Here is a 27,773-nt window from a genome sequence, read left to right as displayed (position 1 = left end):
TTCTGAAAGAGACTAACGGCCTCCACCACCTCCACACGGGTGTAACGATGCACTCTGCAAAGTGCATCGTTAGTCCATGCGCCTTCAGATAGCATAAGTCGTGAAGATGCACCCTTCTTACACCCTTTTTTTTAGAGTGCAGGAGCTCTTCCTTTTGAATACGGTGAAGGCTCCAGAATAGGACAGATGACTTATTCCAGAGAAAATATTCCCTTAATTCCCCGTGGCAAGGCATATCTTCAGGGAAAAGCTTCGTCTACTTCGTCACTCCCATGGTAAAACGTGGCTGAAAGTAATAAAAACGTTCCGTTAATTGGTTATCGTTTTCACCGCAGTCCATGTGCTGAACGGCTCCCGATCTAGGATAAAACATCTTTTCTGCACATGTTTTTCTGGTATGCAGTTTTTTTTTGTAAAATAAAAAGCGGAAAAAAATATTGTGTACAAAAAAGCTCGTGGCCCGCGTATGACTTACGCTTTGCTGAGCGTATTTTCTTTATTTCAAACAATGCGCTTTGCAAAAATCAGCGGACGTACACCACAAGCGGAAATATTACCGATCGCAGTTAACCAAGGTCGTATCTCGAATTGGCAGTGTGAGCAGTGGCGGTCCTAGGGGGGGGGGGGGGGAGGGGGGGGGGGGAGGGGGGGGGAGGGGGCGGTCGCCCCTTTTCAAAAACCTTTGCATATTTTCCCGGACGTGCGTTTTCGGGCTCTCGTAGCGCGAGATGAGATGTAATTTCTGACGCAGAACTGAAAAGCTTTTTCCTCTGTGATGCGTTAAGTTGTCCCCTACTTTGTACGTTCACCATGTTCCACGTTCTACGTGTTAGTACCTATACGAGCACAATTCGTACTGATTGTCGAGGTATCGTGGTCCTGCCGTGCCCCGGCGCGGCGAAAACGGCGATGCCATTCACCTCCGGTTCCGGTGGCCAGCAACCTCATCGGGGTGGCAAAGAGCCACCCATTCATGCCTTTTTCCCACCATGGGATATAGCGACGCCGGTGAGGGGATCATCCCCTTTTGGCTTGAGAAGGTGCGCCGACCAGCCGCCTTGAAGGAAGGGACTGAAAGCAGAACAAAGCCACTTCCCAGAACTGAGTAATGAAGGCCACTAATACCACTGGTGAAATGTTCGGGCCGGTGCTTTGACCTTCGTAGACATGCCGTGGCGGAATATCTCAGCCGTCGGCTTGTTTCCCTTGCTATCGACAATGAATATTGCTCGCGTAAACGTTACATTCAAAGACTGAGTAATGGTATATCCTCTATATCTTTCGCCATTTATTTTTCAACAACAAAGCGCACAAAACTTTTTGTGTAAATAAAATAAATAAAAAATCATTGTTTCTATTTTTTCTTTTTTGATATACGAAAATCTGCCCCCCCCCCTCGTCCACCCCCCCCCCCCCTAAAACCACGCTCTGGGACCGCCACTGAGTGTGAGGAATACTGAATCAAGTACGTTTTTTCTCTGCTTAACGTTAATGGGGTGAAATAATATGACCAGCTCTTGATTGCAGTGAGGAAGCACGTAGAACTAAGTGGATATTTCTATGAATTTATTTGCTGAGCAGTCTACATAGCATAAAGTACATCGCAGTTACAATATGACTCGTTCTAGATTCCTTCGCAACAGCGAAGTCAGTGTTAGCGGCAGCACACTCACAAAATGCCGTGACATAGAAATGCAGACAGTTATGACCACAACGCCTGAAAACTTCCACCCTGACCACCTGTGGTTTCCCAACGTACACTGATATCACACAGAAGGGCGTATTTTGTATTTCGCCTCCAATATTTATTTCGTGAGTGTTATTGTAAATGGAATTCAGTTTATTTTAAATATATTGTATTACAATCTTCTAGCAGGACACCTTAGGAAATATAAAGCACAACCATTCGGAAGGAAAAAGTCGACAACGTCGCTCCATTTCCTTTTGGGCAGCAACACCGTCCGATTTCTCCCTGGGCGCCGAGCGAGTCGATCTTCACTCTTTATCTGCTGCACAGAAAAGAATGAAAACGAGCGTCAATATAGTCCAGGGTTATTTCAAAAGCTACTTCCATGGAGCCCTTTTCCATAAATGCATACAATCCCCTTGATCTCCAGTTCATGCCTTAACATGCACAGGGACTGCTGGCGCGCCGTTGCGAGTATCCCATGCGCAGTTCATTGCATTCACTCTCTCTCTCTCTCACACACACACACGCACACACAGACGCGCGCACACACGTGCGCACACGCACACGCACGCGAACACACGCACACGCACGCACACACACGCACACACACGCGCAGACACACACGCACGCCTGCACACACGCACGCATATATAAATTCTGAATTTGAATCTCAATTTATAAGTTCTTTGACACGTATAGGAGTCCATGGTGCTGTGACAAAACGCAATATATTTTGCCGAACAGAAGCCACAATACCCAAAGCATCCATACTCTCTCCGGGGGAGAAAAAAAAAGAAGGAAAGAAAACAACAGCGCAGCAAGTAGTTATTTCACTCAAAAAGAAGACCGAAATAGAACATTTCTGAGAATGCATTGATCAAAACGAAATTTCTAACAAGAATATGGAAGGATTTATCTGATCAATTTAAGCAATATACAACACAACACAGATGAGGATCTGATGTAGAAAAGCATTCTAAAAAATATTTTTTCTGATGTTTTTGACATGTACCCGCCGTGGTGGATCAGTGGTTATGCACTCGACTGCTGACCCGAAAGACGCGGGTTCGATCCCCGTCGCGGCGGTCGAAATTCGAAAAAGGGAAAATTCTAGAGGACCGTGTACTGTGTAATGTCAGTGCACGGGAAGCAATAACCGCTTGTCGAAATTTCCGCAGCCCTTCACTACCGTGTCCCCCATTGCCTAAGTCGCATTGCAGCCTTAAAACCCCATAAAGCATAAACCAAAGAATGACATGTTTCCAGCTTCTCTAGGACACTTGGGTGATTGTTTTATACAATAGGGTTTTGAAAATTCAAAGCCTGTGTTCTGTAGTTGATGCATATTTTGGTGCAAAAATTATTTCATGTCTCAAGTTGTATGACGTTTCTTCTCTGGCGAAATTATTGCTAAATTATTTTTGAGTGGTCTGTCCGGGAATAAACGCTTCGAGCGATGAACTATGCACAAATATGTTGTCTTTAGCAAGTATACCGAGCTTATTAAAAATAGGCGTAGTGTGCGCAAGGAAGTCGACGGTAGCTCCGCATATCATTCTTAATAAGCGAGCGTTCGTGATAGCTGCGACCGTAGTATGTGGGCTCGACCGTATTCGAAACATATATATAGCCGAATTCCTGAATCGAAACAAATAAAAGTTGCATTCGAAATGCGTAGTCGAGGTTTGGATCATTCGCACACACCTAATATTAGCCTTGAAGTTTCCTTGATTTTCAAACGCCCGCTGTAAACGGCAATGGCAGAAACGAAACATCGCTGTGCAATATGCTTACGGAACGCTCAAAGCGCTGTCTGCTCGGAAGCCTCACCTGGGAAGGAAGATGCAGCAGCAGCCATCCGTGAACGGCCGACCAGCCTGAGCGACATCGCAGCAGCAATGAGGCTGGAACGGCCGACCAGCCTGAGCGACATCGTAGCAGCAATGAGGCCGGAACGGCCGACCAGCCTGAGCGACATCGTAGCAGCAATGAGGCCGGAACGGCCGTCCAGCCTGAGCGACATCGTAGCAGCAATGAGGCCGGTTGTTTGAGCTGCTACAGCTTGCGTGCAGACAGTTCTTTCGGCAGTGGCGGCGCATTCTGTACAGCTGTTTGGACGGCTCGCCTCTGAGAAGGGGGCATAAGGAGCATGGGCCCTCAGCTGAAAGAAGGGAAGAAAACAAAGTGGGGATTAAACTGCCGAAAGCGAAATAATAGAAACAGCCCAAATTAAAAGAGCATCAAGTACGTTGTGGTTTTCGGAGCTGGGAAATATATAACACGTCTATGCCTCCATAGTGACAGCATCAAGTACGTTGTGGTTTTCGGAGCTGGAAAATATATAACACGTCTATGCCTCCATAGCGACAAAATGTTCGACAATGGCAAAGCAAATTGACAGGAAGGTTCTGGGGCTGTTGGAAGCAGATGCATTGCGAACGTCCTGCCAATCGCCGGAAATAAAAGCACGAAGTTATGTTGCTTCTTGCGCTTTAAGGGACCCACGGGCTCCACCTTATGGGTATGACTCGGGACGCCGTGTGTTAATCCCTATAAATGCAGAAGGTCGTTCTTTACTTTACGTTCATAGGTCCCTGGGAAACCTCCTACTCCTCCTGGCTCAGTGATGCAGCGGTGAAGCGAGGCACCACTCCACTAAGATGGCAGGTGCTCCTAGGTGTGGGCATTGCGCGGACAAAGTTTTTCTGCTTGAGCGACCGATCATTCATTTAACTCCTACCTGCCGCGATGGGCAATTTTTGCTCACTATCCCGGGCGTAGATTGTGATGACGCCGCAAGATGACGTGACCTAGGTGGGCCACATGCATCCTAGGTTGCTCTCTGCTGACCACCTGCCAGAGCCATGCTCGTGATTTTTCGTTCACAAAGCCCACGCCAACTACACCAACACCACATTTTCTGCAGAACGGTGACTGTTACCCTATCACAATAACAGCGCTCATTGCGAATTGTTGAAAGTTGTACTGGGAACCTTAACGAAGAATCAAATCCTTCCGGAGAAAGAAATCAAAATCGTTATTTCATAATGCTCTAGTCGGGGCCTCGAAGCTTTTCTCGTTTTCATTAGTGTCCGTGTATCGAAAAGAGCATCATTGCAGAACTGCAGTATTATTACTATCCGTTACAAGACTATTCCGCGCAGTCGTAGGCTCCGTAAGAGTAAGTGGTTGTCCGGTTGGGTTTCTGAGGACGAGGTGCAGGTGCGAATCTCGCCGGGGTGCTAAGACTAGGACTCAAACAAGATTCAATAGCGTTCCTATGCAGGAGTTTCGTGCACCCAAGTGAAAGTGATGATCAGCCACCTGTCACCTCAGTGACGTCTCGAGGATCTCTGAATGGAAGGAATTTTTGTTGAAGACTGCTGCAGGGGAGCCTAATGATTAATTTTACGTATGTGCGTCAACCACAAGACATGCAAGCCTACGGGATGACCTCACCATCCTGGTCGCAGCTAGGACGGTCGACGGCGGGGCCAGGTTGCGTGTGCTGCCACAAGCGCGCTGCTTTTCACGTTTCCAGCATCCGTAGACTGGGTGTCCTCGCACGCCACCAGTGACGAGTACTCCGTGTGCGCTGCTGCAGAGTATGGCCGGGATGATGGGCCGCTGGATGCCAGACTCCCGCCCAGACGGCGTTGGCGTCCCACGGGGCGCGGTACACCTGCTTCTTCGTTGGCAGCTGTGAATGTACGTTCCGTCTCGGGCGCACCCAACAAGGTGGACTCCGTAGTCGCATTGCCAGGGCTCATTTCTGCAGCCATGTGGCGCAGGGCGGACTTGTGAGAGAAGCACGACCCTTCCGCGACTCTTCGATGGCGGCTCTCCCGTCTGCGTGGGGCCTAGAATGCACAGGGAAGCTGCGAGGACGAACGAACGCTGCGGAGCGCAGAGCTAGAAGCACGAGCGAGGTTTTTCACTTCTGCTTCCTCTGTTTGTTATGCGCCTTTGAATGAAGCGCCACTATCTAGAAATTCGGTAAATACGGAAATTGGGCAATTTTTAAAACCGTGCTTTTGGATTAAAAATCAGTCAATTTGAATAAAGAGTTGTGTTTTTCTGGGTTTAATGGCGCATAAGGTTTCGTTTGGTTTATGGTTTGGTTTATTGGGGTTTAACGTCTTAAAGCGACTCAGGCTATGAGGGACGCCGTAGTGAAGGTCTCCGGAAATTTCGACCACCTGGGGTTCTTTAACGTGCACTGACATCGCACAGTACACGGGCCTGTAGAATTTCGCCTCCATCGAAATTCAGCCGCCGCGGCCGGGATCCAACCCGCGTCTTTCGGGTCAGCAGCCGAGCACCGTAACCACTGAGCCACCACGGCAGGGCTCATGGCGCATACGCATCTAAGGCCAAGCTGAAGGTATGAAAGAGCTCCTTAAACAGAACGTTTCGGTTAACACCTAAAAAGATATGAGAGAAGCCAACAGCCACAGAAACCAAGGGGCACAGGGGATTTTTAATTAATTTATTTATTTTGCGGTGTTGATTAGTTTAGAATGTTACTGAATATGTCATCGCTTAAAGCTAATTGATTAGAAAAGCAGAAGAAAAAACAACCACATGCCGCCGGTGGGATCCGAACCCACGACCTCCGAATTACGCGTCCGGTGCTCTACCTCTGAGCTACGGCGACGGCTGTCAATTCTTCTGCTTTCGGGGGTATTTATGTTTTACAAATAATCTAACCTTGAGAGTGTTCATCAGCGCCACCAACGTTCGTAAGCGGCGGACGTAGAACGTCCTGAGTTACCGCTGGTGTGACGTAGAACGTCATCAAACGGCGAGGGTGGAAGCTGTGTGAGAACCCTCTTATGCTTCCTCGATTCGAGGGCCTCGATTCTGGCAGCCTTGATGCCATAGGAAGCATAAGAGGGTTCTCACACAGCTTTCACCCTCGCCGTTTGATGACGTTCTACCTCACACCAGCGGTAACTCAGGACGTTCTGCGTCCGCCGTTTACGAACGTGGGTGGCGCTGATGAACACTCTCAAGGTTAGATTATTTGTAAAACATAAATACCCCCGAAAGCAGAAGAATTGACAGCGGTCGCCGTAGCTCAGAGGTAGAGCACCGGACGCGTAATTCGGAGGTCGTGGGTTCGGATCCCACCGGCAGCATGTGGCTGTTTTTTCTTCTGCTTTTCTAATCAATTAGCTTTAAGCGATGACATATTCAGTAACATTCTAAACTAATCAACACCGCAAAATAAATAAATTAATTAAAAATCCCCTGTGCCCCTTGGTTTCTGTGGCTGTTGGCTTCTCTCATATTGATAACGAGCCCCTCATTCCCCTTACCTTGCTTACCTAAAAAGATAGTTCGTTTACAATCTATAGTAATCACAAAATATAGAAATATTTTGAACTAGCGAATAGTAGAAGCTTTAAAAGATGCCGGGTATCCTCAGCGGCCATCTTTGGCTGTACAAGGATTTCAAAGCTCCCAAAAAATCAAAGTAAGACCTCAGCTTTCTTCTCATCAAAAATAAACTCGTTCAGGTGTACCAAAAAATCAACTGAAGCACTCGGTGAGGATTCAGAGTGTGTCCAAAAAACCTGCCTCTCTCAAAAAATTAGGAACGCGAAAGATGTCAACAATTGCATTATCTCCTAAGTGCGGCACTGGGTGAAAAGGAATGCATTCTTTATAACATTGATTAAAATACCTCTTAGTTTTGCAGGTTTTGAGCTTAGCACTTGAATAGATAGTTTAGTGTGAGCTCCTCCCCTCGTCTGTCAGCAGGAGATTCGTTGTGTCTCGTCAGTGAAGTTATGTATGAGGTACGTATGTCCAATGCAGTGATGACATAAAATTACTTCTATAAAAGGTTCCTGTGCCTACAGCTCTTCCATTCACTCAGGACGGGCTTTTCCAAGGTGCAGCTTGTTGTTATAAATTCGTTGTCTCTTTTGCTCTCAGTTTATTTTGTACAAACTTCGTGCTGTCTTTACTAGGTATATATACTTGGTTTACTTTACCATTACGGGCAAGTGCGGCACATGCATCGGCGCTTTCGTTCGAGCTGTTTCCACGTGACAACACAGCCAGCAGAGCTTTATTGTACGTCATTGTGTACCAGCTTTTATGAGATTTTATGTCGCCGAATATAGGCTCAGCTGAATTTCTTTAGTTAAGTGCTGTAATATGATTGATGGAGCCGCTGTTTTTAAGATTGTTGTCCATCATTTTTTCTACAGCTACAGAAATTGCGTACCGTTCTGCTGTGAAACCTGAAGCTCACGGAGGCAGCCTCACTACTTTCGCCCATTTCCCTTGTGAAGCCACTCTCCCTACATAGAGTGTTCTTTTAGAACCATCAGTCTAGAAATGTGCGAACTTCTCGTATTTTTCACTTACTGCAAAAAGCTCTTGCTTTACATTTTCTTGTGGTGGTGGCTTTTTGTGAATGCGTGTCAAGGTAAATTTGCCTACAGCAGGAAGGTCTGCCAAGGTGGCCGTAGGTCGGGTCTCCAGGCAGTATATGCAAGCACGTGGACTATGTTTATGTCTTGGCAGTTTTGTTCAAATGAGAGGAGGAGTTGTCTGGCTGCTTGGTATTTGTGGTAGTGTACTGGATATGCATTCAATAACTATGGAGTAACGCAGATCTTTTGGTGGCGCGAATGAACGCAGACTTGAAAAGTAAGGACCAGATCTGAAAAGTACCCTAACCTGAAAATGACTGGAAAGTGAAAGTATATTTACCCTACAGCGAACGCACGGCCGGCAACACGAACTGTAGCAGGCCAGTTTGTTCACATTTCGCTTCCAAAAGCAGCTCCCGCTGAAGGGATTGACCCATTGATGCGTGCTGGTGCAGTGCAGAACGCGTGTACAAAGCGCTGTGCGCGCTGAAAGACGCACGCCTGACTCATACCGCTGTTCTGCAGCATGGACTGCCTCTTTCAATCCTTCCCTCCCTGCTCGGACCAGGCCGCTTGCACGGAGCATATAAATAGTCTAGTTCTCAGTCGACCTTTGTTCGCAGTTTAGACAACGGTGCTATAAGTGGTATCGAACCTCCGCTGCATCTAAGTAAAGAGAATACAAATAATTGGATCACTCTGCCGGTGGACAGCCCAATCGCGACATGAGGGAAAGATATAAATGCTAGATGGAAACAAGGTTGCAGTCGGAGTTCGCATTTCTCTCTTACAACACGATGGCGGCGTCCACAGTGCAAAGAAACAAGTTATGCGTACTTCTGTTCCTCAAATTCATTGGAAGGTCTAGACCGCGAATACGGCTAGACTAGGGAGCAGTATCTATAATGTTAGTCGCAGTCTAAACAATCTCTTCGTTTTAAGGAAAGGAAACGCGCACTTTCTAGGTGGGCACTTGAACGCGCAATGAGAAATGGCTCTTCAGTGTCCCCGCGAGAGGCTTTCCTCGTTTCCTCAGTGTACCACATGATGCTGCGTGGTGTGCTTCGCCGTTCTCCCCCGTTTGTTTGCCCCTTTGACTAAGCTATTACAGCTTTCGTTTTAATAAGAAACGAGAACCATAAGAATTGGGATCCCTTACTATCTCTCCATCTTGATAAAGAACTCATGCTTCATTTTCCTACCACAGTGTACTTCCACCCTGTTCTCTTAAAATGCTTCAGTGTGTGTGTGTGTGTGTGTGTGTGTGTGTGTGTGCGTGCGTGCGTGCGTGCGTGTGTGTGTGTGTGTGTGTGTGTGTGTGTGTGTGTGTGGGTGGGTGGGTGGGTGGGTGGGTGGGTGGGTGCGTGCGTGCGCGCGTGCGTGCGTGTAGTTGCGGACGGTACACAAAACCCCAGCGATGGAAAAAAATAGTGTGATGTCATCAAGGGGCCGTATTGCGCACACAGGGAGCCGAGCACCGCTACTTCAGACAGTCCTATACATGCCACTCGTGTATACAAACTCGCCACTTGCAGACCTCCATGTGACGCCTGTTTTCTCGACAACATTCGAACCAAACTTGAAACGCAATCTTTTGTCGTACAGAGTTTTGGGTGGTGTCATACGATTTCTCGTTGCATATAGGTTACATGTGCAAGTCAGCTGCAGGCTAAGTTCGACAGGGATTCAAACCGACCCCATATGCACATTCAATTAAATGCCTTCCCAGACTCTTTGCCGCTTCCCTTAAGGCGCGGTTGAGATGTCCAGAGTGGGGTGAGACAGTTACTGCGCCATTTCCTTCCCTCAAAAATAAATTGCGCATCAAAATTGTGCTGCAGCCGTTCGTCGTACAGTGTTCCGTGCTGTGTCATACGCGCATGTGTGTGTGTGGGTGCCAATGCATTCGTATTCCCACACTAAGGCAGTCTTAAATGTCTCTGGCGATTTTTTTTCATGATGCAATGTTATTCCCGTGTCAGAAGTGTGGACCAGTGCTTTCAGTCATAAGAGACCTTCACAAGTATTTATAATCACCTCTGCTTTTAGCAGGTGACGAGGCAATGTCTGCCTCAGATTCCACCTACAGCTCCTTTCCACGATCATGCTCGCTGCACTTTGCACAGTGTCTGGAAATAACTCCAGTGTGTCTATGCAAGAATTCAGACCGGATTTGCATGATAACTCAGCCGAGCAAAACGTGTTAGTCCAAAGTATCAAAATTCTAGTGAAAGTTCTTATGACTATGTTGTGGAATTTCAACGCAAAACACTAGCGAAGCTTATGGGCACAGTGTACTTCCTAAGGATCTTCAAACTTATTTAAAGTGAAACTGTGGGCAATTCTATCAGTTTATTCTTTTGTTAGCAAAGTGTGAGTAAATCCATTGCTTTACTTACAACCCCGTGTTACCTTATAAAAATGATCGCTATATAGTCTATAAACTTCTAATATATTCTATTGTCTTCGTATAGATAGTTCGTTTAATCTATTCACAGTCTATAGACTCTCTAGAGACAAAAGTCTAGTAAAATTGTATGGCCATAAAATAGAGATGGACTATAGACTGTCTGTAGGAGTTGTCTGTAAGCTATCCTCTATGATTTGTCTATAGCCAGTCTAGCCACTTTGTAGAATAAAGTCTACGGATGGTCTACAGACTGCATAAAAAAATTTTTTTTAGGGTTGTCACTCTTCCGGCGGCGAAAGTGCTTTTTTTCCTAGGAGATATCAAATGTATGTTGAAAAACTTTTTCCCAGTGCTCTGATTCGATCTCGGCAACTATCAGTGAGCAAATAACCGAAGCGTGACGTAAACTTCTGTAACCTGGACTCCGCGATTCCTGGCGGCGAGGGGCGCTGTTTAGCAGCAACTGAAATGAAAACTACCGCCGGCAGCATGTTCAATGCCTCTACCTACCGTCGTCGCTTTCTTTCGTTTGCACAAGCGGTACGATGGATCCCGTTCCCGATTACGAGAATGAAGTTCTCGCAAAGAAGTGCGGACTGCACTTTAACGGCCTTAACCCCACATAAGGTGCTGTATTTTTAAAGCTGAGGCGGCGGGTCTGGCAGGATAGTCCAAGCGCCGAAGAGTAGGCCGCTTAGGCAGCAAGCCAAGCGCAGCTGCTGACCCACTCGCTGTCACCACCGAGCCGCCGTCAAGACTGATGAGTAGAAGCTGACACGTATGGACAAATTTAAATTCTGTAATAATAGTCCTCGTATCCCTGGTTGTGCAGCCCAGCGTCTTGGTATGTTGACGAAGCGAGCACGCCGAGAGGCGCGTTTCTTAACGTGGAGGTGCGTGCAACAGTCGCTATCCACAACTGTTTTCGGTGGTGGAGGTGCGTTCCGGTGCAAGAACCTCATACGAGGATCACCTGGAGGGGTACTTGGAGTTCCTCTGCTGCTACGCGCTTGTAAATCGATCGACGCGCGTCAACAACGAATGCACGCTGGCATGCAAAGCGCATAGCTGCGAAGCACTCTAGCATACGGAGCAATTCTGGACAAATACTTTTCCGCCGCAAAATAGTTTATAAACGCGGTTTTTCCATGTCATGTAAGATTTTTATCGATTGTAAGCACTTTAAAAAATTCCAATAGTCAAACATCTTTTTTCCAAGAGTATTGGACATGCAGACCGACATTCAGCCGGCCGACTACTCCGCGCCAAGCAGGGGGGTAAAACTGAGCTAGCAAAGCGGTCCACGCATGTAAGTCGCCACCTTGGAAGCCATCTTACAACACACTACTGTGGCCAGTACAGTTTTTTCTCGCAAAGTCAAGGATGGGTGAAGTTTGAACTTGAGGGGGCACGACACCGCTTTCAACATGAAGCACTCACCGTTCGTGTTCTTCCAGGTTTTCCTGGTTCTTCAGTTCCCATGGAATACACCGACTGCGGATTCACTGCAACTTTGGACGCTGCCAAACGCGACCAGACCCCACAGCTGGACGAAACCGCCCTTCCTGGACGAGATTGTCAAGTTCGGCTGGCAACCGGAGCCATATACATCCGCCCACCCCGCTATCAGTGTTGGAAGCGCGGGATATAATCTTCAACCGGACAGCGTTTTCTTGGGGCACGACACCGCTTTCAACATGAAGCACTCACCGTTCGTGTTCTTCCAGGTTTTCCTGGTTCTTCAGTTCCCATGGAATACACCGACTGCGGATTCACTGCAACTTTGGACGCTGCCAAACGCGACCAGACCCCACAGCTGGACGAAACCGCCCTTCCTGGACGAGATTGTCAAGTTCGGCTGGCAACCGGAGCCATATACATCCGCCCACCCCGCTATCAGTGTTGGAAGCGCGGGATATAATCTTCAACCGGACAGCGTTTTCTTGGGGCACGACACCGCTTTCAACATGAAGCACTCACCGTTCGTGTTCTTCCAGCTTAGTTACAATGATGACCCTTTATCTGCTAAAACCTCGAATCGTTTTTTGTTCGTGGTTTCGTGCCCCAGACACTGGTTGCATGTTCTTACGGGTTGTAAAACTAGAATGGCACTCTGTATTAGCAGCATCCTGTTAGCGCTTTCTGGAGACGTAGAGTCAAATCCCGGTCCGCCTGGCACCGATCAAGAAAGCGTCCTGGCAACTGTATTTGAGACAGTCCAGAGAATTGAATCTGGCCAGGATGGTATCAGGAATGACCTACGAGCACTAAAACAAGGGCAGGCATCAGTGGACGTTGAACTAAAACAGCTATCTACCAGAATTCGCACAATCGAGGTCGAAATGGTAGAAATGAAATCTACCATTTCTACGCCATCCACAGAACTGTCTACAATAGGTCCCTCAAATATAACCGAGCAATTAAAGATAATTACCTCACGATGTGACGACACAGAAAACAGACTCCGCCGCTCTAACCTACTTTTCTTTGGTATACCTGACAACGAGTCCGAAACATGGTCTAGCTCAGAAACAAAGGTGTTGGAGCTGTGTGCGGAACACCTTGGCTGCACACTTGAGCCAACACAAATTGAAAGGGCTCATCCGCTTGGTCGATACCAACCAGAGAAGTGTAGGCCGATCATCGTCAAGTTTGCGCACTACAAGGACAAACAGCAGATCATAGATAAAGGTCACAAGTTTAAAGATACACAGTATGTCGTTCGCGAAGATTTTTCTTTCCCAACACGCCTGGCCAGGAAAAAACTGATAGATTTCGCAAAGTCGGAGGGCGGATCGTTTAAGCTTAGGGTCGATAAACTGCTCATGAACGACACTGTATATATGTACGACGCTGCTTCTGACACTGTCAAACAATGTACCCGATAGCAAAAACGAAGAGCGGTTGTACACAATTCTGACTATCAGCCACAACCTTCATACGGCGGCACTGCCCACCCTTCGCTTTCCATATCTTTCACTAACATACGTAGCATCCTTCCAAAGCGCACCGAACTTTACTCATATCTTGAAGATAGTAACTCTGACATATTAACTTTAACAGAAACGTGGCTGCACTCGGATATAACTGACGACGAAATCTTACCTGACTGTCGTGATTTTGTTATTTACCGCAATGACAGACCTAATAAAAGAGGAGGTGGCGTGATGATCGCCATAAAAAAACACATTCCTTCCTTTCGTGTTAACATTTCGTCCCCTCTAGAAATTTTATGGGTCTGCATCACGTCCTCATCGCTTAAGTCTCTTCTTGGCATATGTTACCGACCACCAGATAGTTCAGACTCTTTCGTAACAAATTTGCATGCCAACCTCTTAGATATAAGAAGTAACTTCCCAAAGGCCGACATTTATTTATTCGTTGATTTTAATTACACGAATATCAACTGGAATACCTTAACTGCATCGGCACAGGACTCGCTTAATTTCGTTGAACTAACATTAGACTTTTCTTTAACTCAGCTAGTTTCTCAACCTACGCGCGACCTTAACATATTAGACCTTGTTCTCACATCGGCTCCAGACAATATAAGCCCGATCTCCCTCACGGACGGTTTCAGTGATCACAAACTGCTCCATTTCACTCTAAAAATGCCGTCACACCAACGCAGACCACCTCAGAAATATATCTTCGACTATAACAGCGCGAACTACGATGCCATTAACCTCGGCTTACAAACATTCTGTGATTCCTTTCTGCAATCCTTTCCTAATCAATCTGTTAACGAAAACTGGCGTCACTTTAAAGATAAACTCACGCAGTTAATGAACACCTATATACCCCGCATATCTTTCCGTGCTAACTCATCTAAGCCGTGGTACCACAGGAACCTGCGTTCATTGATGAACAAAAAAAAACGACTTTTTAAAACAGCTAAACGGCTCAAAACACCCGCATCATGGGAAAAACATAAAAACGCGGATAAAGAATACTGCGCGGCCATACGGAAAGCTAGGCATAAGTTCATGGCTCACGATCTGCAATCCCTCCTTAAGCACAATCCAAAAAAATTTTGGAAAACATTATCACCTTCCGAAACTTCTTCAGATTTTACGTTGATTGATGAGGCTGGAGACCCCATTGCTCAAGACGAACGCCCTCAGACTTTCAATAACTTTTTCGCCAATATGTTCACGAAGGAAGACTATTCCAATATTCCATCGGCATCAGAATATGACTATGACTACATGAGCCCAATAGACGTTACTGTTTATGGCGTTGCGACATTGATTAACAATCTGAAATTAAGTATTCATGTGGTATTGACGGGATTAATTCGAAAATTTTGAAACATACCGTGGCTCATTCCAGCGTCATACTCACTCATATATTTCGGCAATCACTTTCAACAGGCGAGATACCATACGAGTGGAAAATTGGAAAAGTTATTCCAATTTTCAAATCCGGTGACCGAACTGACGTTGCTAACTATCGCCCAATATCTCTGACATGTATATCTTGCAAACTTCGCGAACACATCATTGCATCTAACACGGCATTACATTTAGAAGGCAACGATTTCTTCTTTTCAAAACAACCTGGGTTCAGAAAAGGGTTATCATGTGAAACACAACTACTCGAATTTACTAATGAGCTGTTTCACGGTATGGACGAAAATCTTCAAATCGACTGTATATTCCTAGACTATGCTAAAGCCTTTGACCGCGTACCACACTGTCGTTTAATAGCGAAACTCTCATCATTGCGCCTCGATTCATTAACAATTTCTTGGATAAGAAACTTTTTATCATTTCGAAAACAATTCACTTCTATTGATAACCATTCATCCCCTTTAATTGATGTAACATCAGGCGTACCGCAAGGTAGTGTAATAGGCCCGTTACTTTTTCTGATTTACATCAATGACCTCCCATTAGGCATTATCTCAACACTCAGAATGTTTGCAGGCGATTGCGTTATTTATCGCAAAATCCGCTCCTTTAATGACCACATCGCCCTTCAAGAAGATCTACATCGCATTAATAACTGGTGCTCATCATGGCAAATGTCCCTTAACACTGATAAATGCCAGTTAATGACATTTAGCCGTAAACGGTCTAATTACCTTTTCACTTACTCGCTTAACAACAGTCCAGTCACTCTTGCGTCATCGTACAAGTACCTTGGCGTTCACTTTTTATCTAACCTCTCATGGAAAACCCACATAGAAAAAATTGCTGCCAAAGCTAGCCGTACATTAGGTTATTTAAAGCGTAACCTCAGAGGTGCGCCTTCTTCCAGACGCCAGCTCGCATATCAGACATTCGTCCGCCCTCAAACTGAATACGCATCTTCCATTTGGTCACCTCACCAACAGTACCTAATTAATTCACTAGAGCGCGTACAAAATCGTGCCGCTCGCTTCATTTCTCGCAACTATTGCCGACATTCCAGTATAACTAACATTAAGGCTTCGTTATCCCTTCCATCCTTAGAATCTCGCAGAACAATAGCACTTATCTGTCTCTTCCATAAAATTGTTTACAGCCATCATTCCTTCACACTACCCCTTACAAAACCGGCCCGCACATCTCACCGATTGAATAATCACCTCAGTTTTAAGCGCCTTTCGGGAAGGACCACTGTATTCAACTCATCAGCCCTGCCCCGTGCAATCATTTATTGGAATAGTCTTCCTGGAAACATTGTTCACATCACAGATCATGTTATTTTCAAACAAAAAAAAAGTAGCATTTTCTCCTGAAGTGTGTTCTGTAGTGCGTTTTTCAATTTAGTTCTATTTTCTGGTTGGTTGCTTGTTCTTTGTATAACGATGTTAAAATAACCATGTTCTACTTGCTTCTTTTTCCCACCCCAGTTATGTAACCCCCCTCACATAATACTCCAGTCGGAGCCCGTGAGGTATTTGAATAAATAAAGAAATAAATAAACTGCTGCAGAGAAAATAACTATACGTCACTCTTAGGCGTATTTGCAATGTTTTAAACACATTATGCAATATTTTGCATACTGATTGTGGTCATTTCTTTTAATATAGGACGATTGTGAACATGTTCAAGAGTAAACTGAGTAAACATTCTCGGAGTTTCGGTTTTAAACTTCTGCTTTCGAACCGGATTGCAGATTACTTAAGGTATGGGATCAAGGCACTTAATGCAAGGAGCTGCGTACGACAAAGAGTCTCTCGCGCTCTCGTGTACCGCGGTGCCACCTTCGTGCGTTGATGCAAGCCAAAGCTCCAAAAGGATCGGGCATTTTGCATCATTTGTGAGTGAACGTAGGAAGTGATACACATGCACATTTCGCGACAACTGTGTACTGCAAAGCGTGTGAACGAATATCTCCCGCTCTCGGAACTCTCTTTAAAGGCCGATGACACCAAGCGAATGAACCTTGCTGCCGTTTACTTTTTCACGGCATTCGGCTTTCTTAACGCCATTGCCTCAATCTGCTTGACAGAGTACACATTGGTGCTACTTATAAAGGATGTAGGTGTTCTTCCTTAAAGGCGTTTTTACTACGGTTTTCTGCATTAATGCAAGCGGTAATTAAAGGTAACACTGTTGAAATGAACGGCCGCGCCACGGCAACGGCACAAGAAGGACAACACATGCGCGCTCTACCAACAGTTTATTAGACGGAAAAGAGGCACACTTATGATCCTGAGCTCAAGCATGTACGTGACAGCGCATTATCGCTCCGAACACAGCCAGTGACAGCAGATCGGCATGAAAACAAGAAAGCATACATGCAATCGCAGGATCCTTTTTATGCGAAGCATATTACTAGAGCTACACTACAGCCCGTCGAGCGCGGCGGTGGAGCTACCATTGACCACGTGACCACGTGACGTTTAGCGTGACCACGTGACAACATGACGTCACAGCAGAGGAGAGATGGGCTGCCGGCTCGCGCGGTCGGCCGCGGCGGTGGAGGCTCCACATCAGAGGCGCGGCGGCTGACCACGTGAAAACATGACGTCACAGCAGAGGAGAGATGGGCTGCCGGCTCGCGCGGTCGGCCGCGGCGGTGGAGGCTCCACATCAGAGGCGCTGCAGCTGACCACGTGACGCTACAGCAGCGGTATAAAGCTGAGCTTGCCTCGTTCTCCGGGCACTTACGAGGCGGCCAGGTGTTGGGATGCCGCCTAGAAGCAGGGCTGAATTGAACGAGAAGCGAAAGCTTCAGCGTGCCACAGAGACCGATGAAGAGCGGGATGAACGTCTGGCTAAGCGGCGTGCTCAATATGCGGCTCGGCGACAACGTTCTACAACAACTAAAGAACAAAGCGAGGAACTTTACCAAGCCTAGCCATCAATATGCTTCGCATCTGACTAGGCTTAACCTTAGCTAAGCCTCAGCCATTTTATCCCGTGCGTATAAAATACTAGCAGCACTAGCTTCTCATAAATGGGTTTTGAAACGAAATAGAGGAATAAAAAAAATCTCAGCAACAAAGCAGCGTCATACATTAGAAGCAAAAGCAGTCAGAAACCCAAAGAAAACCAACACAATAAAAAAGAAGAACAACCCACCCCAACAATCAACCAAGCACCCACAGTTTAGCGCGCACTATACTAGACATGAAACGAAGGTTTCTCGAGCGGTATAAGCTGTTTCATGCATTTCTGCCTCTACCTTTTTGCAGTCGATCGCGATGAAACTCTGAGCGTTGCTGCGTACGAAAAATACCATTATGAGCTCGTCCCGCGCCAGAAAAGACACGGCATCGTCTTCCCCGGCGAAGGAGAAAGATTTAAAAAAAAATGCGAGAGGCCCGCAGTAGTTTAACACACCTTCGACATTTACTATAACAAAACGTTCAACATTCAAAACAAACCAAGCAGAGCAGTTACTCCATTTACTTCGGACATTCGGTTCCTTTGCGAATTGTGTTCGTCCTTTTGAAGCGAAATGATAATGCACTCTTTAACGCAGCCCATAGCCAGCCTGCATCCAAATTTCGTTGAGACTTACGCTCGTACAGTGCGCTTGGTATTGGGCTCTGAGCAGCTGTACAGGAAATCCGCATTATTGAACTATTGCGCAGTTTTCCAAAAAGATCTAGCTTCTGTAAAGCCTAGGGCAGGAGCTCACTAGTTGCAGCTACCTCAGAAACAAGAGCGACCTGACGGGCTAATTGGTACTCTTTTATAAAAACAGCGCCAGGAATAAGGACAAAAAGTGGCAGAAAAATTACCAGGCACACAAGGGCGCTGACTGCCAGATGAATTTGTATTGCATCGCATACCGTTATACAGTAAGAAAATATACGATACATATAAACAAGGCGTACGATTCGCCGCATTTCAGTGAAGTTATGTCAACAAATAATACGAAGTTAAAAGAAACAAACGCCAGTATGTGTAAAAGGCCATCACGAAAAAGAAACTGCAAAGGCAGTAAAAGCGGCAGGCAGAACAACGACGACGTCACAAGGGGCAGCCTAAATTGGTATAAAAAAGTATAACGTTAGCGATGAAAGGTGGGTTATGAAGAGTCAAATGACTAATGATAGTAAAGGTACTGCATGAAACGAAAGCATCGCAAGCATATGTCAGGACTTAGAACGTGTGCTGCACTGCGTATTGGAATTCGACCTCTTTCTTCAACAGAGGCAATGCGCATAAAAACTGGTCATTTGAACAAAGAAATTCGAGGTCGTTCATGATTTTCCCGGATATTTAACAAATATTTTTTCAATAAATACACATTCTGCGAAAACCCTTTGTAATGACTGGACATGTTTTAAGCCCCTTTTATTTGCATCAAAGCGATCTGATGTGAATGCTATTGTGAACAGCGAAATAATGAGAGTGATAGTATGATGTGACTCATTACCTCACTTGTCTTGGCTGCAAATGCAAGCTGAGTCACCACATTTTAAATTACCTGATGTTTAGTATCAATCTTTCCAAGTTAATTATAATGATTTAATTAACTGTCATGGTATGGAACTCTTTCGCAGCTAGTGCCTTATTACGTTAACCCGACAGTAAAAAAATTTTGGAATGAGTATGAATATTTTGTATTCGTCTTTTTTCTGCTGTGAGAACTTCCAGGTCTGTACGCTGAATGAGTTGAAAACAACATGAGTCATGCAGTGACGTCAATGGTATCTTTGCGTTATCTGAAGGAAATCATAGGAAGACAGCCTATTTTGGGTCTTGAATATTGTACTTTTATGACCCTCCGTTCGTGTGGGTCGAAGCATCCTGCTGTCGACCAGTCTGGCACCCAAACCAAGTGAACATAGAATCAAATTGAAATTCATTTATTCAGCACCGTGAATGATGCTTGAAGCGTGGTGAAAAAGCAAGAAGGAACACTGGATTGAAAAGCACCATGCCCCTGCTAAGAATGGCTGCGTCAACGGTGTCATTCCAGGAATGAGTACATACATAAGGTAATCTTCTGAAAATAATAAAATAAAGGAAGAGAAAAAAATGAAAAATGACCGTATTGCCTGTGTTAAGGTGCTCTAATAATAAAATACAGTCACAAGTTGCGAAGCAATTGCTATAGCAGCGTAAACGACAAAATTCTGTCACTGGTCAAAAAGTAGCATATTTGACAAACTGGAGATAGAAAGAGGAAAAAAAGGGAAACTGGTACAGCCAAGATAAACACAATACGTTGTCCTTTGCGAAGACCATTAGGATGCATCCCATCAATACAGCAGTACATCAGATGGAAGTAACTCAAATCGTTGTTTAAAACGCACGCTAATACGTAAGGCAGTGAATTTTCTATGAATGAGGTGAAAGTGAATCAACATGAACATCCAATAAGTGTACTTTGAAATTGAAAGTTTATTTCTCCACACACATTACAGTGGAAGAAGGGGACACTGGGCAATGCAGCTTGAAGTAGCTCAGAGTGCCCCATGAATACATCGACAGAAGTGTGTTTCGCGAACATCAGGTTTAAGGTAAGCTCAATATCCCCATCAAAACCAACAAATAAAAAGGACTACAACAGTATAACCCTGATAGCGTTGTCGCGAATTGAGTGACGCGTCCCCTACTGCCGGAGGGGAACGCTATCGCGTGCAGGTTTGTACAAGAAAACAAACAGATCAAACAAAAAAAACGAAGCCATGTTTATACTTTGAATGAAAGAAAGCCAATAAAAAACCGAAAGCACCCAGAAAAACACACACTCAACGCGCGTACAACACTACAGATAAAACGTAAGAGTTCACCAGATATACAGCGTCCCGTTTGAAGCGGGATTGCCTTGCAGGCAGCAAGGACACGTGTTGATGACTTGAGATGCGTAGTCGGCGTTGCGTCGAAGGAAGCGGTGGTAGAGAGCCAGGCGGTAAGGTGGAACACGGGAAGACGCCGATGGAGTTGTCAGCCGACCCAAGAACTTGGCAGCAGCAGTGGGAAAGGCGTAGCCAACTAACGTCAATGGCGTCCCGAAACACCGTAGGCTCATCCAGCCCATCCAAGGTGCCCCGGCAGCACGGACCCTCAATCAATCGGCTGCTACCTTCAAATCTGAAAGTCCAAGGGAAGTCTCCGGCAGCATGGACCCAACGTCCGACAGCTGCCACCTCCACGCTTGAATGGCCAGACTTCCGCTGCGGTGTCTCCCTTCACACCTCGGTTTTCTGCCACGTCAGCCCTCCGCTCCTCGTGCCCGCCTCGCACATACCATTCGCACGTGCACACGCGCAACACGGGGCTGGCACGCGCAGCCCTCCACTGTCCGACGCACCACCGTCGACGCACCGCGTTCAAAAATCCCTCGACGATTCTGTATGCACATCCCAAGCGTACACAACAAAAAAGATGCACATAAATAATAGGAACAACATGCGATACAATTAATCCTCAATACACATGTTAACAATTAAGCCACAAAGCACTGGAAAATGCACATCTCAGATAATACCTGATTCTTTGAAATATCTTCTATACATACATTATCTGCTGCAAATGTGTTAAAGGGGTAGAGACATCAAATTCCAAGGTTGTACAAAAGACTGCCATACGTTTCCTTTGTATATGAGGACCATAAGAGCGAAGTATTAAATTTAAGGGATGTCTAGAACATATTTTAATTTCATTTTAAAGTTTGTGAAAATGCTCACTCTTGAAGTCTGAGCCATCGCTAGTGCATCAATGTGACGTAGGAACAGAGAAGAAAACACAAGCAAGTATTTTCTACGTCACTGCACAGTTTTCTGACGTACGGGACGAAGTTTTGCGGTTTCACAGCCTAGCAACCTTGGTGACGAGTGCTCACGAGTCTTTTTCTGCACGCTCGCGAGTGCGACGGTGCTTTACGCCCGGCGTTGCCGCAGGCGATGTCGTTGCCGAAAGATCCACTTTTGCAGAGGAATATTGCCGGTGCTCTAATCTAGGAAGCATTCTCTGGTATCATGGATGTTATGTATTTTCTTGTGCGAACGTGAAGTACGCCGAGCATGCCGGCCGGCCGGCCAGCCTGGATTTCGTCTGCCGGCGTCATACAACGAGCTAAAGTGTGTTCTTGACGTAAATAATAAACCCTGGGATAAGAAATGTGAAAAATGTGTCATTTTTGAGGATCGCTGACCAATACTGAGCTGCTGGCAATGGTAACGACTGTGATACGAGCAAATTTCTTGCCAAAACCGCCTCACAGCTGCCGCTGGCCCGACGTTGGGGTCCGACTCGCCTGGTGCACGCTCGCTTCGCTGCTGAAGGCGTCGCGGAGATTTACTATACTATTATTTTATTGTGAGATGATGCTGTTGACAGTAAAGCGATGTGTCGAGTAGGCCTTTTATTCTAGCTAAGGCGACTTCCGAAGAGCCGGCCGCTGCGGCTCCAATGCGAAAGAGGCTATAGGCCTAGCGACGACCACGGCAGCCAGGCATCATCAGAGCTCGCCGCCCGGAGCGGTGCCGTTGCCGAAAGCTCGAAACGTAAGCAGGCATGCTTTATCGCTGCTCGAGCAGTCTTTCTGATAACAAGTGCGACACCGATTGTGGGCGGAGCTTGGGTACAGCGGCGCAGTGATGCTCACCGCTCCGTGTGTCCCTGCTTGCAGTGGGACGGCAGTTCGCAAGCGACGATCGGTGCGGCGCGTCGGCCAAGTGGCCATATGGCTTGATGAATGTTGCTGCGCGTGCATTGTTTGTCTACATAATGATTGCATTTTGCGCTCTGAGCTCGGTACTCGCTTTTGGTCGGCGAATGTTTTCGCTCGGCCACCGATCTGCCCAAGACGCGTCGGCCGACGGGTCTCGTCGGCATCTTTGGTCGGCGACATTGTCACACTAGGACGACGCTTGGTCGTTGGGGGCGTCGTCATCGTCGTCGGTGCAGTGTGACTGGCTAGTCGGGGAACGACCAGGTTGGCCGACGCGACCGTCGGCATCGGGGTCCCGTCGGCCTAGTGTGAACGCGCCTTAACTGCGCGCTGGTCCCAGGCTGCCCTAGTCGTCGCTAGGCCTAGGTGATTTCGCTTCGAAGCCGTAGTTGACGGCGCTTTGGAAGTCGACTGTGCTATAATCAAAGGCCTACTCTTCACATCGCTTTAGTGCGAACTCGTTCCATAATGGAAGATAAGTTCGATTTCCACGACGCCTTCAGCAACGGAGCTAGCAGACGAGCAGCGCGCACGAAGCAGCAGCGTCGAGCTGTCGGGATAGGACAACGTCGGCGTGAGGTCGGCGCTGTTGTCGGCAGAGTGTGACACACGGGTCGGCCGACGGCTGCTATCTCGGCGACGCGACGGCGATGCGCTCGGCGGGCGACGACCGGCGCTCGGTCGGCGTCTGCGCAGTGTGACAGACGCGTCGACGGCACGAAAATCGCTGCCGCCGACCATCGCCAGACTGAAATCGGCCGATCGTCGGCCTAGTGTGAACGCGCCTTTACCATTTGGCGTTGCCTACACGCTCGGCGTTCGCTGGCACAATCTGAGCTACGTCGGGCCTGACGCCTGCCTCCTCTTCGGAATCGCTGGCCAGCGGATCAAAAATGAAGTGGTTGTCGGGGTTCGAACCGCGGCGTCTCCTTCCTCGTCTGCGTCATCCCGCGATTCCTCATAATCGGTGTCTTCACCGAAATAAAACTCTTCTTTCCGACTCGGAGCTATTCGGCATTGCGACTTGCCCTCCGCCCGGCTCCGTGTTTACGCGCACCACGTGCGTGTCAAGCAGACGACATGCCTACACGACGTCACGGCTTTCCGGACCCACGTGACAACGCATTGTCTGGTTTTTGACGTCATGCAAGAGCCAGGCAAAACCTGGCAACTACGAACCGAAACCGAAACTGCTGGGTACAAATAATACGATTATTAATTATCTAATGCGAGTTCATGATTCTAAGATGGTGTTCCATGCTCACTGGATCGCTACTCATTATTTACAACCCAGATGTAAAACACAAAAATGTGGTGTCTCTACCCCTTTAAGGTAGTTTCCTTGGTCATAGTATAAGGACTGTTTACGATATAAAGTACGGCAAAAGGGCAAAAGCCAAGGTAAAAGACATCAGGTATTGTACACGGGTGTGTATTGATGTAGATTGAAGGCTGCCAGCAACACTTGATTATTTGTTTTAACTGCATTTGGGATGCACATATTAATATAAACGGGTGAAATATATCAAGACAAAATACCACACTGCTTAAAGTAAAGAAATGCATGGGAATGCCATGGTACATTTGAATTCAATCTGACAGCAGGTTTCTGTGCAACGAATATCTTGTGTTTGTTATGTTTTATTGTCGTACCCCAGACACTTATGCAGTAGGTAGTAATATGAAGTAAGTTTGAATTATAGATAAGAACCTTTATCTTTATTGGCTGTGTGTATGTATGTCGACACAGGACACCACTAACTCGGTTCATTTTGTTGCGGATAGCTTTTATATGTTTGTCACAACTCAGGGTTTCCGTGAGCACCACACCGATACATTTTATAGTGTCTACAACTTCAGTTCTAGTGTTCCCCAGCATGAGATCAAGATTCATGCTGATAGGCTTGCTCGTTGCACGGAAGGTAAATGCATTAGTTTTACTAGCATTTACTCTTAAACAATTATTTCCTGACCATTCGCGCGAATATTTTAAAAATTGGTTTCCATAAAATACTAGAGCTATTTCATTATCACCGGGCAAAAGCATTGCGAGGTCGTCAGCGTAAGCTATTAAAGTCACAGGCAAGAGGATGGAAGATATATCATTAATATAGATACTGAACAGTAAGGGATCCAAATACTGCCCTGTGGGACTCCATAAAAAAATAGGTTTTAATGTCGACGGTGTGCGGCCACTGACAACCATTTACATGCTGTTTCCTAGGTAGGATTCAATAAACGATAAACCTATTTCACTGATTCCATAATGGAGTGGCTTGCTCAGTAGCAGACGATAGTGGACTAAGTCATATATGCCTTCTTAAAATCAATACAAATTCCAAGAACAATTTTTCGGGTCCTCAAAAGAATCTAGGATCAGTTCTTTTTGTTCTGTTGTCCTCCCTTGCCTGAATCTATATTGACAGCAGTAATGGGCAGTATCGAAGATACATGTATCTTCGATACTATCTTTCGATACATTTTGTGTATCGGTATTAGGTATCGCGTGCTGAAAACCAGAGTATCGGAGTATCGGTATCGAAAATACATTTTTAGTGTATCGTGTATTTTACGATACTCGATACAAAAAAAAGCTGTAAAAGCCCTCGCTCAGGCGGTAATACAAGACGGGGGGCAGCACCATCGCTACTTTTTAGCCAACTCCCAAGCTTCCACTTCTGGATCAGCGTTTCTGCGCCGTCCGACTGTCCGCCGTCCCATTTGAATGCGACTGCTCGCACGTGTTCCCAGTTTGCGGTATTCGCCAGTAGCCCTCGCCGCGTTACGCACAGATAAGCAGCAGCTATGGCTGACGAACTTCGATGTGCCATCACGGAGGGAAAATATTTCACTGTCATGTCATCTGATGAGGACAAAGTCAAGGCCATGTGCTCATTTTGTAAAACAACAATCAGCGGTGCCTACTCCTCGACTTCGAATTTCAAGCTTCAGCTTAAGGTACAGTCTTTGTCAAAAGTAACCAGGCTGCATGGTTTGCTTCTAGCTCGTACAGTGGAGCTCGTACAACATCCCTGAAGTTGAAAGGTAGTTAAAGGTAAGGACGGGGGGTCTGCTTACCTTCCAACACCGTTTGATCTTCAGGAAAGCCACAGGAGCTCCACTATACAAGTTTGAAGCAAACCATGCAGCCTGGTTACTTTTGACAAAGACTGTACGTAAACTTTCATAGCTTACGTTTTTAACGCCTTAATATTTGAGATTTTAACTGTCACTTACGGGATGAAACTAGGCGCTGGACATTTCGGCTAATCGAAAAAAGAAACGATAAAATTACGTCAAAATACTTTGTTTGAAATTTTGTTTTAGCCGATGAGGTCGCTACTTTTTTCATGCAGATACAACTTACTGGAAGATAAGTACGAGTTGCACTTGAGTCAAAGCTGACTATTACGTAAACAAGCCTGGCCCGATATCAAAGTTCTTTATACGACAGCATCAAACACCTTCTTCGATCGAAGGACAAGCTTCGAGACCTATGCAACACTCAAGCTGCAAGTATTCCAAGAAAGGGACTTCGCCTCTCTGCTTGAGTACTGCGATGTCTTGCAGCGTATCGCCTCTGCTTTGACACGCCTCCAAGCTGAAGCTGACTGCTTCTTCGGAGAACTGCTCCCAACTCTTCGAATGGAATCAAACCTTCACGAGAAAGCTGCTGCATACTATGTTTATTGCAAGCCACTTTTCGATGCAGTTAGGAATGGATTCTCCCGCTTGTTCGACCATTTTTTGAAAATGAAACCGAGTGCAAAAGAGGCAGCAGTTGCTGCTAGCTGTTCTACACCCCCATTTCAAGTTCAACGTTTTTTCAAGTTGTGGTGGTTGCGAGCAGAAATGAAAGACTTCCCCCGTCATGCTCAGAAGCTTACAGAAGAAGCTGTTGTCGAATATGTCAGCACAGCACTAGCCCGCATTCTTCCGCACGCGAGGCTGTGGGATCATCGGCACCAGCAGCATCAAATGCGTCAGCTGACGCATTCTTTTCATTTGAAGAGACAAGCGGTATAACCAGCCGTAGCTCTCAGGAGGCGTTAGTGAAGCTTCAGTTTCTCAATTATTTACAAGATCCTCGAGTTGATGTGGCTACGCTTCATTCTTATCCACTGATAAGAGGAACCTTCGTCAAGTATAACACTGCGCCGTGCTCGTCTGCTCTTGTAGAGGGGCTTTTTTCATTTGCCTCCCTTATAGCGCGCCCACATCGCGGGGCTCTTCCGGACCGGTGGTTCGAGCAAATGTTGTTACTTATGACCTTCAAGTAAACGTAACGAATACGTTTTGCCTAATAAAAACGTTCAGCCATTTTACTTGTTGTTTTCATTCTAGCTCTTCAAGAATAGTTTTCAGCTTCAGAAGTTTGTTATCGCAGTACTGGCAAACTAACTGTTCGGTTCCCAAGCGCACGAAGCTTGCATCATTTAGTTTGATCAAAGGATCGGGTAAGTACTCTATAGTATCGAACCCAAAAGAGAAAATGTTTCAGGTTTATTCATATAGCCAAGTGCTTACAGACTGATTCGTAAGAGGAACTTTGGGTTAAATGATTTTTCGCTAGGCTGCTTACGGAAGCGATCGCTTCAAGATATATATAGACCGTGACCTGTCCTGGACGAAACACATTTCTGTGCTCAAGAAAAAGCTCGACAGCTTTGCAAGCATTGTGCGGTGTATGGCAGGAAAATGTTGGGGTCCCTCTGAGCGATCTTTACTACATGTGTACCAGGCGCTGGTAGTCGGTCTTCTCAGATACAGTGCACCCGTTCTCTCGGGAGTCAGACTATCAGGCCTGCATGTGCTTGAAAGCGCGCAGGCTCGTGCTTTAAGAGTATGCTTGGGTTTGCCATGTAAAACTTCTACATGGGGCACATTTTATGAGGCCCGAGCCTGCCCAGCACGAATTTATTTTCAACAGGAGCCACTTCGTGTGCATTTGCGGCATCTGACCAGGCATCGTCATCACCCCCTGACCAACATTAGTGCGGCGCGTCCAGATGCAGCCTTTTCCAGAGCCCTTAGGATGCAGCGCAATGTGGTGCCTTCGAACTACGCGCCACACCAGATTGCGGAGGTGCCACTTTGGGCAGTGCCAAAACCATCTATACGGACAATCCCAGGGATAACAAAGAAGACGCACATTCCAACAGTCGGACTGAAACAGCTGGCGCTGTCATACATTACATCTATGTATACTAACACC

The 27,773-nt window shown here is 46.4% G+C and overlaps 1 pseudogene; it reads left to right on the top strand.

Annotated features, from left to right (window-relative positions):
* Positions 1 to 989: 989 nt before the first annotated feature.
* On the top strand, positions 990 to 26,838 carry LOC149355325 (uncharacterized; annotated as a pseudogene).
* Positions 26,839 to 27,773: the final 935 nt, after the last annotated feature.

This window comes from Amblyomma mixtum, chromosome 3 (genome assembly GCF_055824585.1).
Source record: "Amblyomma mixtum isolate Tamu chromosome 3, ASM5582458v1, whole genome shotgun sequence".
Lineage (NCBI taxonomy): Eukaryota > Metazoa > Arthropoda > Arachnida > Ixodida > Ixodidae > Amblyomma > Amblyomma mixtum.
The sequence above is the reverse complement of the archived record's forward strand: the minus strand, read 5'-3'. Positions and strand labels throughout refer to the sequence as shown.